At 41.6% G+C, this 15,927-nt stretch overlaps 1 protein-coding gene across 5 annotated transcripts in view; it reads right to left on the bottom strand.

Annotated features, from left to right (window-relative positions):
- LOC129587487 (uncharacterized) overlaps positions 1-15,279 on the bottom strand; it is a 34,149-nt gene extending 18,870 nt beyond the window's left edge. For 2 of the 5 annotated variants that reach the window (XR_008690372.1, XM_055481268.1), the window contains exon 1: positions 14,949-15,279. The gene's annotated coding sequence lies outside the window, so the exon portion shown is untranslated. Of the gene's footprint in view, positions 1-2,486; positions 2,586-6,770; positions 6,833-14,948 lie in introns of those variants that run through there. The other 3 variants (XR_008690374.1, XR_008690373.1, XR_008690375.1) reach the window with 3 other exon arrangements.
- Positions 15,280-15,927: the final 648 nt, after the last annotated feature.

The raw sequence follows: 15,927 nt of genomic DNA, 5'->3' as shown, positions 1-15,927 counted from the left end.
AAAAACGCCAATCGAAGGTTTCACTTGCAACGAAGAAGAATAAAATTCCAAACTTCGAAGATTAAAGGAACGAATTGAACAGAGAAGAACCTCCAATCGAAGTATTGCAACTCTTCATGCAACTAGCAGAAGAAAGAGAGGAGAGGGTGAAAGCCGACATGGGAAGGCAACGTCGGAAGAAAAAGAAAGCCCTCAGCTCGCTAAAGAAGTAGCAGAGCGTATTCAAAAAGCTACTCTCGAACCCCGCTTTGCTACCAAGATAAAGGTCAACCGAGTGAGGAAAGAGATGTCAAAGCAAAAAGATGCAAAGGTCACGGGAGTTGGTCAGAGAAAGGCAGACCAGAATAACCTTTCTGAAGCAGAATTTCTCTCAGAGTGCATACCGGAGGAGTGTCCGATCAGATTGCTGAGATTTCCGAAGACGATTGAGAAAGGTCACAAACCTCTTCCAAGATGCAAGGTCAACAAAGACGAGAACGAACTTAGCACTGCGACAGTTCGCATTGTCAACCTCCAAGGAGACGAAGAAGAAGAGGATGACTCGAACTTGCAACTTCGGAATAAGCAACTGAAAGATCCGCATCTAGCAGTGATCATCGATGAATTGGAGCATCTGCAAGACGCAGACGAAAGGTCAAAGTTTGAGACGCATTCCCAGCTATTGAATGGCATACTGTATCGCGTCAAATATAAAAACGGTAGACATGAAAGGACATATGTCGTACCGCTGCCAATGAGAAGGGCTCATTCATGCACTGTATATGAAACGGCAGCAGGTCATCTTGGCTTCGAAAAGACTCTAGCCACAATCAGGCACAGATATTAATGGGACCGAATGAGCACGGACGTAAAGAACTACATCCTCGTTTGCCAAGGATGCCAATTCAGAAAAACGTCAAGGAAATGTCCACCTGGAAAGCTTCAAGAAATCAAAGTGGGACATTCGTTCTTCATGGTTTATGCGGATCTGAAAGGACCTTTACTCCCAACAAAGAAGAAAGGATACAAATACAATGCAGTCTTCATCGACCAGCAGACAAAGTACGTCATAGGGGAGCCACTGAAGACAGCTACCGCGAAAGAATTTGCGAAAATCTTCGTCAAACACCTGATTCTGGTGCACGGAGCGCCACATATCTTCCACACGGATCGTGGGAGGCACTTCACAGCTGAAGGTTTGAAAAGGTCACCAACGTGTTCAAAATCAAACACACGTTCGGAACGGCATATCATTCCGAAGGCCAAGGACAAGTCGAAAGATAAATACAAACCTTTAGCGATGGACTGTCTCAGTATATGAAGGCCGAGAATGAAAGGAAATTCACTAAAATACCTTCCATACGTTGTCGGGAATGAACCGCGCAGTACAAGCAACGACAGGATATTCGAAATACTACATGCTGCACGGCAGAGAAATGACGATGCCAGAGGATGCCGTCACAAAGACGAACGTACCCGACGATTATGATACTCCAGACGAATGGGTGGGGACAAAGAAAAAATAGCTTGACCTTTTGTGAGGAAGTTGCGAGTGCAATATCAAAGACGCCTACGAAAGAAACGCTGAAATCTGTAATAGGAAGAAGTCAGATCCGAAATTCAAAGTCGGCGACTGCGTCTTAATCAGACTTCCAATACAGTCAACAAAAACGATGAACCGCTTTAAAGTTAAGGATAGTATGCTGGGTGTCCTCCGATTTAGCCCATTTCGCCAACCGGGCATTTCCCCAACCGGACATTTCGCCAACTGGACATATCGCCAACCGTAGTTCTTTTATTTCAAGTTATGTTAGGCTTTTTAGGTCGCTAGGTTTTTTAGATTTCAAGTTATCCTTACATTTCTTTTGGGCTTCTTAGGGTTTCTTAGGTTTCCTTAGGTTTCCAAGGTTTTCTTAGACTTTTTAGGTTTTCTTAGGGTTTCTTGCGCTTTTTAATTTCGTTTCGAACTTTCATTTTGCTGTTTCGATTCGAACTGTTTGCCATGTTGCTGTTTCGGTGCGAAGCGTTGGCTGGCGAAATGTCCCGTTGGCGAAATGGGTGGTAGCCGTAGACTAGTAGGTACTAGGTACCTAAGAATTTCCAGCTTGTGGCCTTTAGATTGAACCCTAAACATGCCATGCTGCCTATCTCGAGCATATTTTCTACTGTGCTCACGGTGGTGCTCACCACGGTGCCTACACGGTATCCCTTTGATACCAATGGGAAAGTACAGGTTAAGCTGCAATGGTATCATGGGCGGCTGGCATTGTTTCTGATGTGATTTCAAGAAACATTCCCAAGATTTACTACGTCATATGTGCCTTTAAATTTGTTTACAGTAGAAAATATGCTTGAGATAGGCAGCATGGCATGTTTAGGGTTCAATCTAAAGGCCACAAGCTGGAAATTCTTAGGTACTTAGTACCTACTAGTCTAATACCCACAAGAGTTTGGATTGTTGCATCTTAACTCTGCAGACCGTATGTTTTTATATTTTATGTACTTACCGAAGCAGAGGCCTGCAGAGCTGTCTGTGTGCAAGCTAAGTTTTCTTTATTTGATTGACTGTTAAACGGTTAGCCAAGGAGGAACACTTCATTACTGAGAACGAGAGATTCTGCAAAACTCAAAACACAGCGTGGCGCGGCTCGTAGCCGCATTGCGAAGAAAATGGACGGTTCGATTACATATTTAAAATTGCAAAAAAATGTTGTTATGGAATTTGTTTACTGGGGAGTTCGCTTGAGTGCGTGGCTGTTGGCCCGTTTTAGCGAGCTATTTGAGGAAGGTCGTGGATTATGTTCCTTTCTACACTGGTCCAAGCCCCCAAGTTCCTTGTGCCATAGAAGTTAGCTGGGCATACCCAGATTACTCTTTGGGACGCTGTCTGAGAGTGACCGATATTGCAACTGTATTCGGGCAAGTCAAACCTTCTCCAGGAAGAGCAAACCCGACTTTTGTGACATAACCGAGCCAGTATATAATCCCCAGTTTAAAATTTCTTCGGAATGTTACGGTGAGCCAATATCAAGGTAAGAAGTAATCGCAGGTAAATTACAAGAAGGTTACTTCTAGACGACCCTAGATTTGGTAGCGCATGGACTTTCGTTTAGTACACTGTCAGTACATAACTGCGCTGCTACACATTAAAGGTCACGCTTTACCTAATGCGCTAAGTACTTCGGCTTTAGGACAGGTGCTGATCAGTCCGTGAAAAGAACAAACCTTTCACGATCAAGACAACCCGCCTTATCAGCCAGCTTCGAAACGTACTCTAAATGATTATTTCAACGTCCATGGCGCATAACAGCTGCTGCAAGACCAGGTTGAACCACGTCGCGATTGCCCACACCACGAAGAACACCAGCACCCCGTGTAACAAGTGCAAGGCCCGAATTAACCACAACGGAGATATACGGAGACAACAACACCACAACTATAGCTGATACTACAACGGCAGTGACAATGGAATGCGGAAATCGACATTGCAGATTATTTAGGAATGGATCCTCGCTTTATTTCCAATTCGGTGATAAAATACATACTGACCGTTTATCCGGTTCCCGTTGGAAGCAAATAGCTCGGACCAAAACGAGATTACGGCAGCAGAAAGCAGAGTTTTGTGCGCTCGTGGCTAGCCGACGAAAACTTTAAAGATTGGCTAATTTTTAAGAAAGCGGAAGGCGGCTTTTGCAAATACTGTGCTCTGGGATTTACTGAAGCGAACGTTGGTCGCGGCGGAATCCGGTATGAAGGAGAGCTGGTTTCAAAAAGACTATGGGATTTCAAAAACAGCAAAGCGGCTTTGGAAAACCATGGCAATACTCAGCACCATAAGAATGCCGTCATCAGTGGCCGCAATCGGCTGGCCTCGTACACGGATGCTATAGACGTTGAACGACAGCTAGCGGACCATGGTGATGAATCACAAAAGAATAGCGACTGCATTATTGAAGCTGGCTTTAAGGGGCTAGCACAGACTGGAATTTTGTGGAAGATTACAGTTGCCATTGCGCGGTCTCAAAGAAAGAAAAATAGACTTTTCCTTGAATTTGTGCCAACGAATGGACTGAAAGATCGGTGTGTTCAACGCGATGGTGCTCAACCGGATCGACTCTGGTGATAATGATTTGAAACTGCACTTACTGCGAAGCGCCAAAAATGCGAATACATTTCCAAGGATTTCCAAAACCATATTATCGACATTTTTCGTGAATCCATACAGGATGTTATATTAGCGGAGGCCAAGCAGAGCAGGTTTTTCTATATTTTGGTGAACTCGAGCGTTGAAGTTGCATTACTCGAGCTGTCCATCGCACTGCGCTATATTAAACAAAATGAAACCAAGGAAATGTTCATGGGGTTTTTGGATGTTTGCGGCTCTACGATAGGTAAACTTCATTGAAATAATGGATCACAAACTTGTTGTCGGTTTAATCTCTTGTGCGAATGTGTTGCAGAGGAACAACTTAATGAAGAAATCCTTGGTCCCTAAACCAGTAGAAGTTAGACCTGCCAAAACTACGCGGATAGGATTATGACGGCGCTTCTTCCATGGCTGGTAAATTCAACGGAGTACAGGCCAGAATATCTGCAAAATTTCCAAAAGCCGAATACGTGCACTGCTTCGCACACGCCCTGAATCTGGCAATTGTTGAATCTTCGAAGAATCCTGTTATTCAGAATGTTATTGTTCTGGTCAACTATATTGGCAACTTTTTTCAATCGGCAAAGCGAGCACTAGTGTTACGAGAACGCACCAAAGGAACGGCGACAAGGAAGAACCGTGTAATCGTTCCTTCAATGACAAGCTGGACGGAGCTGTCCCAGGCCTTGGAAGCTCTGTTTGAGCTGTTTGTGCCGGTTGTGGACTCTAGAAGCAATTTTCACCTCTGATAATTTCAACAGTGAGCCGAAGACAAAGGCTGGCTATCTACGAAGTGATTTGCTTTCTTTTGAAAGCTTTTTAGCGTTCACGGTATGGTGGAAGCAGCCGGCTTGGTTTTCGAACAAAATTTTGTTTTCACCAAATGTTTTGTTTTTAGGTTCTCAGAAAAGTGCTGTCCGTGAGCGCAGCTCTAAGGCGGACATTTAAAAGCAGGATTAGCCGATGATGAAGGTTTTTACGACCAGTGTTGGCGAGAGGCACTAGCTCTGCTGGAGCCATACGACGTGAAGCCGAACATCTGCAAATACGTACGCAAGTAGGGTGTGTGGACGGTGGCAGAGAGCCGCGATCCGAAGGAATATTATTTGGACTTGGCTGCTGATTTGCTGCAACACGTCGTCGAGTCATTGGATAAACGTCTCAGCGAGGAAATATACAGGTTTCAGCAGTAGCAAACCTGCTGCCGATTAATCCTGACGCATTGGACCAAAACAATATTCAAGCGCTAATAGAAAGCAGCCCTGAAGATTTTCCACACAAAGAACAGCTGGAACCAGAAATTAGACGATGGAGAACTATGTAAAACTCTCCAATGTTCCCTACAAAAGCGGATAACGTAACCTAAACGTTGAAGCAGTGCTCGGCTAATATCTTTACAAACATTCGTACTCTGCTGGAATGGTTCGGGAGCATCCCTGTTACGACCGCTAGCGTAGAGCGCTCTTTTTCTTACTTGAAAACAATTAAAACGTATGTCTGTTCGACGACCGGCGAAGAAAGATTAACCGGTTTAGGACTTCTGGCCATCCACCAGGGCATATACGTCGATATTGACGAATTAACAGCAAAGTTTTTTTTATAAAATTAATATCCCCATCAAAAAAGAGAACGAAAATACAACAAAATGGGTAAATATTACTTCCCTAAATCTGCTTAAAAAGCTGACCACTGACAGGTTGTTTTTACACCACTAACAGCGATAATTGGACCAGACAAAGGAAAATCCGTGACAGCGATTTGAGATTAGTAACGCCTGTCGGCAGCGCAGCGGAGCTAGCTGAGACCACAAGCGTTATGAACGTTGAATCCGAAACCAGCGAAGGTAAGAATATAAAAATAAATAGCCTGTGTAAGCTGCTGTTGTAATAATGTTACTAAGTTATTGTTCTGTGGTATTTTAGATCAAGGCTGTCTTGACCCAGTTGTGGACACGGGCAATGCCGAAGATGCCGCGTATCTCAGTGATATTCTAAGAATTGTAACTTCAAAAACCCACAGTATTGAAGCTGACGACGATGAAGACATCCAGTAAATTCCTATAAAAAAAACGACTATAATTGTTAACAGAAGAGCCAAGAATTTGCCGAAATTCGATCGAAGTTGCCGAAGTTCCCGCTAACAGTGTACATTGAATACGGTCTGTCTGTTAATCATGCTTACAGCTTTTGTTTGTAGCAGCGAAACAGTTGACGTCGACGTCACAGACTATTTCAAAAGCGCCTCGGCGGTTGTGGTCGACTTCTGGTCAGGAAGCAAAGCCAGCAGGGATATGACAGAATGGCTGGAAGCCATTTGAATCAAAGTAACAAAAATTCTGGCCACAACACAACGAGGCGACACATGTGGTTATATCGCAGTGGGCGATGCAACAAATTTTCTTGGATCTCGGGTGCCACTTTCTTACTATAACAGCTATACCTTGGTGATAGGCATTACTTCAGCGGAGGCGATAGACCGAATCCGAACACTGGTGCGAGATCGGCCTACCACCAGCGTTGAATTGCCGACTACCCGTAGACCTTACGACTGGACGTCTACCTCCGATGTTGAGTATGCAATGCGTATTGCTTTGGAGATGGATGAAAACCAACTTGGAAAGCATCTTATGGTCACGGCTGCGCACTTTTTTTGCCGACGAAATGTTTCCGCTGAATTACCGGTTATACGCAAAGCCTGCGAAACCCCCTGCAGATGTCATAAAGCGCTTTGTTTATACACTAAATAAATACCAATCTCAACACAGAACTCCATTGGTTTACACTGGCTGTTGACTACACAGCAAACTAAAAACCACTACCTGACATTTCCTACGGAAATAGCTCCGTCAGGCGTGGATGGAAAAGAAAATAATCGGGATAAACGGGAACGGGATACAAGCCACGTGGAATACTACTGTAGCGGCTCTACCAAGTTATACCACAGAGTTTGTACACGGGAAAACTGCACCCACGCAGCGTGTGCATGGTGGGTGCACGGTGTGCAGGCCTGACGGAAAATACTTCCTTGCTTGTTTGCTGTAGGCTGGAAGGCAACATGTCACTACCGCCTTAGCGGAAGCCATTGTTTAGTATATCAATTTCTTATTTTCTATTAAATGCTATATAGCTTAATTAATTTATTTTACTTTGGTTTTCGTATATCATTGTCTTCGCTAAAAGAATATAATGCTGGCGTGATTATGAATGAAACGGCACTGTAAGATATAGTCATTGTCGTAAATATATGCAGCAGTTAGTAGTCTCCAACATCCACCCCAACCCCATGCCACCCGCCTCGGGAGTTGGGGGTGACCACCCCCAGTCAGTATGCTCGGCGCGCCCTGCCCCCCCCACCCAACCAGAAAGCTCCAGCCGCCCCTTTAGTCTGGTTAGAACATTTTCCGGGTCCAATTCAGAAAATTCCCATCTTTTTCAGAAAAGAAGCTTTTATACCCATAGTATAACTAGAAAAATAGTTTAGTGCTGAGACTCAAGGGCGTGGCTAAAAAAACAAGTGAATATCATAAGACTACACACTAATACAATGCACTATTGCACTATTGCAGTTGCTCGTACAGGCTGTTTACGTACTGTAATAATAGTTCAAAAAAAATTTTTTGCCGAAGGGTACGAGTACTGATCGACTGCGAAATGTTTAAAAAATGATTTCGTCGGCAAATGTTAACAAGGCGCCTCCGGTCATCACAAATTTACAAAAATAGACTACAGAATACAGCTACAATATTTCACCAGGTATTCGAGCACATTTTCATGCTTTTTGCTTTTAAAAGGTGAGTATCTTGTGATACCTATATTGTTTTAGGTTCACTATGCCGCGTACCTGTACTTTGAGAGAACATGAGACAATATTTGTTCGCTAGTTTACATAATCTCAGAAAAAAATGTTGTCCATAAGTTTGCACTTTTGCAGACCCTCTCAGCTGCAATACTACTATACTTGTACATATAATCCATTTTTAAAACTGCTATGCTGGACGACCCCCACTGCACATGAAATTGATTTTTTAAGCGTTTTGCATTTGTACACTACCGTTCGGCAGAAGAGTACATAAACAGGTTTTTTTGTAGTGTTGCTTTAAGTACTTAGTAAAAGTAAATAGTAAATTATACTTAGTAAGCCGTTTTTGCCTCTTACTAATTAAGTAAAAAGTAAGTAAGCAGCAATGCGGAAAAGTAAAAGTAAAGTAAAAGTAAGAGCAGTCGAGGCCTGAGAAGTAAATAGTAAGTAAAAGTAAGAGGCGCGAAACGCGAATAGTTTAATTAGTCTTTTTACTAAAGGTCCGCAACAGATAAAAGTGGCGGGCATCAACAGAATTCTGCTGAACATGCTTTTTTCCATAGCAGTTACGTCTGGCAGTATGTACAGGTTTTCTTCTGAATCTCTAAAATTTCGCTGCACTGCAGACGCTTTCAACCGCTTAGGTGAGCGAGTTACGTTTTGACTGCCAGGCATATTAGTTAGTGCCGCTTCACTACAATACAGTATTTACCTTGGCACTGGATGGCGGATACCGTGTAATGCTTTGCTAATTTTTGCCAAAAAAAGGACTGTATTTTACACAGAACCAAATCGCTTCATTGAACAAATCTGAGCCCAGATTACAATCAATCGGTGTGCACACTGTCCCAGAGTACAAGCAGTTATTTTAGATATGCAATATGCTTAAGAAACGAATATCGCGAAATTGAAAACTTTTGTTGCGTACTGCGATTTACAAAACACGAATAGTAAATACTATTTTACTAGTGATTACTAAGTAAGTAAAAGTAAGTAAGGTTACGATAAAAAAAGTGAAAAGTAAGTAAAAGTAAAGAGTTAAGATAATGGAAAGTAAACAGCAAAGTAAATAGTAAATAGTAAAGTCAATGGCCAGACGAAAAGTAAAAAGTAAGGTGTTGAGGCAACAGTAAATACAGCACTGAATTAAACAGCTTGCACAAGTATTGCAGTAGTGCATTGTAATTGTATGTAGTGTTAGGGTATTCATTCTTTTTTCTGGCCACACCCTAGAGTCTCAGCACATAAATTTATTTTTTTAACTACGAGTATTACTACTTTCCTGCAAAAGTTGGAAATTTTCTGAATTTCGACCCAGAAAATGTGCCCTGGTAAGTCATAGATACGCTCAACCAAACGTGGATGTCTATGTAGAATGTACCGTTCGATAGCCTTGAATGTGTTGATTTAGACAAAGTTATCAGATTTAAAAACAACAAAAACTTTTGAGTAAGGATGGTAATATCCAATATCCAAAAGTGTATCCAGAGCATAAATATCCAAATATCATACCCATATCTTGAGCTGTCTCGAAAGGTACGGATATTTTTGGGGCTGGGTCTGAGTGGCCTTCGCCTTCGCCTTCCGCCTTCGCCTTTTGAGCGGTGCGCATTCGCCTCCGCCTTTCAAAAGATGCGCCTTCTCATTGTCTTTCTTATGTAGTATTACGTTTCTTATGTAATGTTATGTTGTTCTTAGGTTTCGTGAGATATGTTCCTAGGTTTCTTAGGTTTCTTAGGTTTCTTAGGTTTTCTTAGGTTTCTTAGGTTTCTTAGGTTTCTTAGGTTTCTTAGGTTTCTTAGGTTTCTTAGGTTTCTTAGGTTTCTTAGGTTTCTTAGGTTTCTAAGGTTTCTCAGATTTCTAAGTCAAGAAATGTAAGGAACCAAAGAATTCTAAGAAACTTAAGACGCTTAAGAAACCTGAGAAACGTTAGAAGCCTAACAAACCTAAGAATATTACTCACGAAAGCTGTGGATAACTTAAGAATGCCAATGTGAAGGCGATCTTGTGGAAGGCGAAGGCGAGTGCGCATTGCTCAAAAGGCGAAGCCGGAAAGCGAAGGCGAAGGCCACTCATACCTATCCTATTTTTGGATATTGGGTGGATACCGTAATTATCGAATTTGTGGCCCTGGGGTGCAAATAGTTCGAATGCCCTGGCGGAGGGGGGCTTATTTCGGTGGGTGGCATTATTTTTCAAACAGTATATTTTGGAGAGGGGCATTATTTTTCAAACAACTGCTCATCGTGTTCTAGCTAAACTGAACGCAGTAGTTACCGGTTATATTGGCGGTATATGCAACTGCACAACCTTGGGAGACAACATTTTGGAGTATATTATATATACCTCCCTATCCAGCTGTTTGCCAGCGAACACCGCATTATTTTGATGTCCGTTAACTGTTTCTTATTAAATTACAACTTTTGCGGCTAAGTTTTGCGGTATACCAATCATTTTGTGGCGCTCGACATTTATTAATGGCCCCCTGGGGCGTAATTTCGGGGGGTGGTCTTATTTTTCAAACAGGGTCGGGTAGGGGGGCTTATTGCGGGGGGAAGGGAGGCCCAAATCCGATAATTACGGTATACATGCTTCGACTTTTCTCAACAACGTATCAGCTTGACTGAATATTTTGAAAAACGAATCACCCATTTATTCAGCTATTTTGATAGTACAAAAATTTCAAGATCAACAAGTTTGCGTAGACATCAATATCGTCTGACGTTCTATTGGTGTCTCCGCAAAATAGACATAAATGTGCAAATCACAATGATTGATATTTGGTTTCACGCTGAAACAAAACTTTTGTATCAAAAACTCGGAGCCGTCGCACTTGGTCTCGCATTGGAAGTTGGAAGTTGGAACTACGATTACCATGTGTGGCGGTAAGGCGGAAATGGCGGGCACGTCAGATAATTAACTCTGATCTACGTTGCTAGAGAGCTTGCGTAGAAAACGTGGATTTTGGTGTTTCTTGCTCTTTTAACGTAGAAAACTCAAAAACTTTACATTCATGATTCAACATATGTCTTTTTTTATTTTGATAGTAATTCTCAAAGGTCCCGCTAGGTCTTATTAATAAATCATCGACCGAAGCGAAGCGAAGGTCCTCTATGTTCAAGAAAAAGGGACATTCTGTCACGTCGGTCACGTCGGTCACGCACACAAAAATTATTGCGCAATCGTGGCCACCCAGGATAAGTTGAGGTGACCACTCCGTAAACTACCTTCACCTACCTTTCACTGTGTACACTGCCTTCACCCTGTACATACATTAAAAAGACCAAGCGGCAACTTCTAATACAGAAAAAACCTGCGAAACTGGTCGAAACTTCGTTCAAATGAAACAAATGAAAACGGCAATATCCAACGTTTTAAACCCTGTGCGAAGAAAAACCGGCATCCGGAAGCCGAGAGTTACTTACGTATAGTTGGCGCCTGGCGATGATGCGTGAAATTAACGGCAGATCCGGAAATAACGTTAACGTGAAGAAATTTAAAAAAAAATAAAGGGTCACGAAAGGGAACGCAGATAAAGGTAGTGCCGATTGGTAGTGTACGGAGTAAAAGATAAGGAAAGGCAGTGTATGGAGTTGTCACCATATCTTATATTATAAGTATACACTGTAATATACAGTACTTTCTCTAAGGTTCTTCTATCCAGTAATTTTTAAAACTAATAGTATCCAGTAATAGTAATAGTATTATAACAGCATCCAGTAATCCAGTACTTTACGGCTTACGCACAGATCGTATAATATAGCCCTTCTCGCCGCGCACTTTAACCTACTAACGCCGGGTACCAGAAGGAGTGAGCATACCGATTTGAAAATTGGTTTTCCTCGGCCAAATAAATTCAATTAAGAATTAAGTCACATTTTGTTTAATTTTTCTGACCATAGGTTAAGCAGGACACCATGATGCCGAAATGACACGCATGGGAACTGAACCATTTGGCACTGTATAGTTTTTCTCAGATAGTAATTCATCATAAAATTTACTGGAATTGGACTCTGGGCACATCATTTCGAATTTTTGTTTCGTAGCTCTGTAGCGCTCTGTAAGATCCAGCGCTACACCATTGGTAGGTTCACTTTTACAGAACTTCCGGCACTTTAAGTTACACAACGTATGTAAAGTGTGCGGCGAGAGGGGCCAATATCGGCATTTCTATGTCGGACTATCTATGTCCCTTTCCCGCATGAAATCGAATTGGCGATAGATCAGGCTTCTCTTTTGAATCTTATGCATTCCATAAAGCAGCAAAAGCTACCGTTCAAAGTAAAGAGAACGGGATAGTAAAAACCGAGAACAGAACGCCTGCGCCATCTTTTTTAACTACTCTGTAAGTATACATAAATCGTTCGTAAATATTAGGTATAAATGGTATCAAACAAAGCGTTTGATATTATGCAGTCTTCTATCAGTCACTATTATGGATATTAGAATCAGTAAAAGGAAAAATGGCTCTCTGCTTCAACATCGCCCTGTGTAATTCACTTCCCCAGTTCTAAGTACTTCTCAAAATATTTCATGCTTCGCTTCGGTCTTTTAGTGCTAGCGAGCAGCGGTGCACTTCCCTAGTTATAATTGTTCAAACTAGTAAAACTTCCGTTGTTAGCTTAAAATTCATCTAATTTAATTTTCATGGGCAGTTGGGCGATGAATTTTTCTTTGCAGCAGCAGCCTGAAAAAGTAAACTGTGAGTAAGAAGCCTTGCAGAATTGTAAATTTTTTATTTTCAAAGAATCTATGAACATAATAAAACAAAATAATACGTAACGAGTGAAAATTGATTAATCAGGTCGAAAATATTGCATCCTGAATAGAAAGACGAGCGTTCTACATTTCGATAAAATTAATGTCGAAGTTGAGCTGTTTCCGGTTCCGGTACATTTGCCATTTCACTTCTGATTTCTGGACACCCGTAGGAGTGCGATTGCGAATGCGATCGCAGCATCGAAAGCGATCCTACGGCATGCGATTTGCTGCAGCACTGCATTTGTCGATTTTGTAACTTTGCAGTCCGTAAATTCGCCTACCATTACGATAGCGCCCGGTTACGAATCGCGATCGTCATCGTGAATGTCAGGACGCACTCGTAGTAAATCTGTGGAAATCGCTACTGAGGCAAAAACTGAAAAAAGCCGCGAAATTTTGTGTTTGATATGTTCAGTTTATGTCAGCGCGGAAACTTTTTTCGAGCTATGCCGCGCTCTGGTTTCAAACCTCATGTTACCCACTTTGATAGTTTCACAGGCAGGTGACGCCAAGCGACACGACACGAGCGGATCTTGAGGAACAACAAGGGAGACATTCTGCGTAGTGCTTGGCACAGTAACAGCTAAATCCCGAACTTAAACTACAAGTACTTGTATACACAATCCCAAAATAGGCGAAAGTCGAAAATTAGGTTTGTTTTTAGTTTTCGGAATTGCACTTCCAACCCACAAGCAGACGTGGCAAACTGAAAAGTAAAGGCTACAAGTAAAGTCGACCACTCCGTTACAAACTTTCAAAACCTTTCGTTTGCTTTACGAGAATTATCACCGATCTCTCTACGTTCACCCCGTGCACTACATAGTGCATGCACTGTTTAGTGTTTACCCTGTAAACTACAGTACCTTTTCGATTTTCGCCTTCCACCGTCCCTCATGGACCATGGTCCGACGTGGGAAAACATTTTGCAGTGTATTCCCTGCCCAATAATTTTGCTATGTTTGAAAAGATGTACGCGTTACTGTAAACATACCCAAATTCCAGAAATTACTGTTCTTATAAATTCCAGCAATAAATCCTTCTGAAATTCAGAAATTATCGTATTCCAAATTGTTTGCCCAGAAATTCCCTGCGCGGCAACACAATTGGTATTTTGTCCGGCTGTTTAAAGTAGCAGCATGTTTCGGACATTTACGAAGCAAATACTTTAGAAATATCTTGAAAAACGAAAGTGAATAGTACAGAAATATAGTAAGTACAGAAATATTTTGAAAGCAAGTGTGGTGAAAGCGAATGCAATATCAAGCGAAGGAAATTTTGACTTGGACCGCTGGGCCAGGCAGTAAAAGGAATGAGCGGAGGGAAATAGTACGAGTACCGAAAGTTTCAAAGTTTTTTGTGTACAGAAATACGAGCAGGATTGAAAGGCAATGAGAAGCGTTGAACGGAGTGGTCGAATTAATAATTTATTCTCAAATGTTCTAAACGGTGCCACCGCAAAATGTTTTTGGTTGTTTCACTTGGTGGTCTTTAAAACTTACTGCTGATAAGTACGTATTTATTACGATCGTAGTATCAACGAAAATAAGGTAAGAGTAAGTCTCCATAGTTTGAAGTTCGTGCAGTTATCAGCCGCTAAATTACTTTGCGCGGGGTCCCCTAGTAATTATATGAATACTGACTACGTGACAAGGGTCCCCGACACTTTGTCGTTGTCTCGAATGTTCTCCCGTTCCACCCATCCCATCTGCACGCTCTAAAGTGCAACAGAATCCTCTCAGTGTTGAGAGTGTTCCTGCATCATTAATTTTCTGGAATGCCCACTACCCACAATCCAGTGGTCACTCAAAAGCTTGTTACCATGGTGGCCATTAGCTTAACGTGGGCTGTTTGTAAATCCCCAGATTGTTACTATGTTTTATTATATCGAATTGTCATTGAAATTAGCAAACTGCGCATTAGCAAAAATAACAAGTTCTGCTCACGCCTGTTTATTTTGTTCGTGCCTCCTTAATGTAATAAACATCGTGCCATTATTTAATACATATGCACTTAACCCTTTTACATGCCTCGAAATCCTAAGACATTATTCATCCGTGCTGGGCTTGTATTATATTATATTATGTAACAGTGCACACTATTAGGCTACTTCTAGTATTTTTTTATACTTTAATCGCATTATGTACATTGGCGAGCTTCGCTCAATAAAAAACACTCAAATGAAGAATTTGTCCCAATTAACATTCTAGTATTGTTATTAACCACGCTTCACAATTGTCAATAAAGTACGTGTACAGCGACGTACCTGATTTACGCACCTTAACCAGTCAAGCAGAATGCATGTTTTACAAAAATTGACTACAACTTGTTAGGCGCAAATATAAGGAAGTCCAGCCATTGAAGACTTATTCCGGAATAGGCAGAAGACGGATGGCGATTGCACCGAAAACGATGATTCTAAACTTTTTTCAAGAACACAAAGTGGCGCAGCTCGTAGCGCCTTTTCGAAGAAAATGGGACGATTTAAATTGGTATGGCTAGAGGTTACATGGTAAAATCACATTATACGGTGGGCGAGCAAACCGACTGTATTATACGTTTTTAGTATCCAGAAGCATTCCAGAATCTATCTGAGCAAGTTTTAAGTCAGGAAAACTGATTTTGACAAAAATATGTGTTACCAAATTTAACATAGTAATCAATGCAAGCGAAACATGGCGCATGCGGTTCGGTCACTGTACAAGCTGTGGCAGTGGGGCCGATCTGTAGGCGGTTGTTTTTCATCCTAAGAAACCTAGGCCAATGTCAAAAGGAGGAAGGAAATTTTAGAGGAAGGAAATTTTGTGTAGTCAAAAGGAGGAAGGAAATTTTAGAGGAAGGAAATTTTTCGGGGTCAAAAGGAGGAAGGAAATTTTTCTGTCGAAAAGAGGAAGGAAAATTTCACAAATATGGCAACATTTTTTAATTTAATTTTGCAAGTGGATAACTAGTTTTGGGGATCATACGTACGTAAGTCCTAATGCATAGCGGCAGTTATCAATATGTATAAGTGATTAGCGCCGATTTTAATGACCCAACTCCCGGTAGCGATTCGAAACATGTGAAACCGCGTTACACAAAAAACAATAACTGCAAAACAAAAAATTTATTCAAAAACATGAAACAACAGAAGAGTTACGAGAGAACTTGAACCAAAATTACGGAAAGCAAAAAGCCAACACTAACTTATTGAAAGCAAAAAATGGAAATCATGAACGGTGCTCGTTATGTTCAGCAGTAGACCA

The sequence above is a fragment of the Paramacrobiotus metropolitanus genome, unplaced genomic scaffold (genome assembly GCF_019649055.1).
Source record: "Paramacrobiotus metropolitanus isolate TYO unplaced genomic scaffold, Prichtersi_v1.0 Parri_scaffold0000025, whole genome shotgun sequence".
In the NCBI taxonomy this organism is placed as follows: Eukaryota; Metazoa; Tardigrada; class Eutardigrada; order Parachela; family Macrobiotidae; genus Paramacrobiotus; species Paramacrobiotus metropolitanus.
This window is presented reverse-complemented; position numbering and strand designations above follow the sequence as displayed.